The following is a 3,179-nucleotide window of genomic DNA, read 5'->3' as shown; positions in this document are numbered from 1 at the left end:
TTCTACTACTATGAAAAATATTTATTTAATATAAACAGTGTTTTGCTCTCCCTGTTTTGGATTACTGGTTCCTTTCCTCATTCCCACCACTAGTTTTTCAGTAAATATTCTCCCTCCACTGTTTTGTTGGATCACTGAAATTTACATTGGGTAGACATGAATAATCAAACAACCCTCACCCAAAGACTTTTTTCATGTTTTGTGTCTTAGTCTTCATAACTCTGACAAATGTCTCACAGGAGAAAAAGGACCTTGTTTTTCCTCTGTTTCGTTTTTTTTCTTTCTTAAATAAGAGTTAGAAAACCAATTCTTTGCTGATCAAAACACGTGTAAGTACTCTTTTGTGTGCTTAAACAGTATTTAAGCACTGACAGCTTCTCTACTACTGCTACTTGCAGCTTTCTTCCAGTGGTAATTACATTGTTGCTATGTTTTTTCACCTTTACACAGTTGTAAATTTGAAGTAACTTCAGTGAAGCATAGAATGAGACTTGGGGGAAAAAAAATCTGTGTCGTATATATCTGTTTGCGATTAACCATCATGTTTCCATATGTTGTAGACCTGCTTGAAAATTCAAGCAGTCTAGGGAAATCCGATCAGCACTGTAATTATGGCCTGCTTGAATCAAGTCAGTCAAATAATGTCAAAAACAATTATTTTCTTTTCCAAAGGGCACAACAAGTTTGGGAATACACAAGAGAAAATGCAGATCTCAATATGTTAACAGTTTATCAACCAATCTTGGGGTATTCATTCCTTGATTCTTGTAAAATGAACGATCATGAGACTTGAAAATTGATTGATGCATTTTCATTAGTGTCATTGTTGTCCTTTTTTTAATATAGGGCTTACACTATTATATGATGCTTTGCTATAGATCACCTTTCTAATTTGGTCCACTGACTGAAAGAAAAGTTAAGAATAAGGAGAAATGGGTTGTGTTATTAAAATACTGCAATTTTCAGAGGCACCAAGTTTGATGGGATTTTAAAGTGGTTGGTATTAAAAAAAAAAAATCAAAATATCCATGGGGTTTTAACTAAAGGTTACTTACTGTCCAGGAAATAATTAAGCCTGTTTGTTTCTATATGCCTGGGATCAGACACTCAATCAGATGCCAGATTGTCAGACAACTAACTATGAATATTTTTTGCCAAGTGCATTCTGTTCCCTTGTCATTTCGAAGTGATATTTTCTGAAGAAGTTAGGAGTTTTTAACCTGAGCAAGACTTACAGAAGTGAACCAAGAATAAATCAAGATGCTAAATATTCCTTTAACAAACATGGCATAGTTCTACAAACGTCTTCAGAGATTAAGTATTAAACACAGAATAATTTGTTAATACAATATTTCCATTGAATCCACATTCACATACTTTTCCTACTGAAAATTCTTAGATATTCTGAAGAAAATGTTAATGAAAACTTGGGGGATTAAGATTCCTTTTTGCAAAATCATCAGCAGTCTTGATAACAGTACTAAAGTGAAACTCCTGAATCTGACGTTCACTGCAGCAGCTTTCAGATAAAATAGAGCTAACAGGATGCTGAAGGCAGACCTATACAGTGTGTTAATAGCAAACCTAACAGGGTAAATCTCATTTTATGATTTCATATTTTTAATACAATCTGTTGCCCTGTATTAATTCAGATTATAATTTATCAAACTAATTTTCATAAAAAATGCAATTGAGATCATGATTAACAAGAAGAAAAATCAAAAGAGTACTTTCTGTTGGCTATTACATTTTTTTATATATAAGAAAGTCTTTTGAGAGAAGGAGGACACTGTTAAACATTACCATATTTTTCAGTATTTACAATAAAATGAAGGAAGTCATCTGCTGTTGTTTGATTGTTTGAACTTCTTCATCAAAGAAAAGGATAAGGAATACCAAATTAAGTAACTAAAATAATGTTTCTTATTTTCACCTCTGAGACCCATCATAGATCTGTGCCACCTCTGTCTTGATATATCATTTTTGCCTTCTTGTTTTAAGAATCACACTGATTCTGTTTGCTTTTCCCCAAACTATCTTTGTGACACCCCAGTTGAAACACTTTAATCTAAAACCAGCAAAAGTTCTGATTCCTGATATTACTCAAGAAATTATAACTTAATGCTTCCTTGAAGATGTTAAAACAAGAAGAATTAGATATAGTTTATTTTAAAAATTGAATGCAAGATTTTATAGTATGTGTGAATAGATATATCTATGTTCACAGAGGAGAATGTGGTATATTTCAAAATGTAAACATATTTATTTCAGTGTAAGTTTTCATATACATGTATCAATACGTATGCTTATACACACCGATGCATATTTAAGTGATTTTCTGTTATACTAAGCTACCACCTTTAGCCATAGCTTGTCATCTTAGTCTGTAAAATCTTTGGAATAGAGACTTTCTCCTATATGCTTATGCATTTCTCTGGGCAATTAGACCATGACCCTTTACAGAGATCACTGAGCATTACTACTATCAGAAAAAAAGTATTTTTTCTGTGCATTTTTGCCTTAAATCACTCATTTGTTTCCAGGAATTCATGTGCATTTAATAGTTCCATTCTACACATAAAATTGGATATAGATGTTTTAGAATGTTTATGTACCACACATTTGTACATATTATTCTACCAGCACAGAAACATTTGCTGTCTCTGGTACAACTACATACACACATGATACAAGGGCATTATTGTACCTGTAAGGTCAGATATTCAGATTTTCTTGCCTTGAAAATGGTTGCTTTTAGAGCCAGCTGTCATAGAAACATTTGTTTATCTTGAGAAAATTGGCAAAAGGAAAAATCAATGTACAAAATTTTGTAAATTCTAGAGATAGAACAAAAGACATTGTAGCATCACATGGTGACCATAAGGATCTCATTAAAGCTGTCATCTGACAAGCTTCTGCAGTCATGCTCTACTCATTTAAACTTTATACAAGATAAATGTCTTATTCTATTCCAGAAAAATGCTGCTCTGAAAGTTGGGTGACAATACTGAAGACTACCACATCATTATATGGCACATTCCCAGTGGAATGTAAATAGTTGTAATAGAATCTATTATTAAATACTCACTTAACTATTTAATTACTTGATTCATGTTTTGACATATTTCTTAGCATGTAACTTTTGTGAAGAAAGAGCTATGCATTTGTGATCCTGCTGA

The sequence above is a fragment of the Corvus brachyrhynchos genome, unplaced genomic scaffold, assembly GCF_000691975.1.
Source record: "Corvus brachyrhynchos isolate BGI_N302 unplaced genomic scaffold, ASM69197v1 scaffold255, whole genome shotgun sequence".
NCBI lineage: Eukaryota > Metazoa > Chordata > Aves > Passeriformes > Corvidae > Corvus > Corvus brachyrhynchos.
This window is presented reverse-complemented; position numbering follows the sequence as displayed.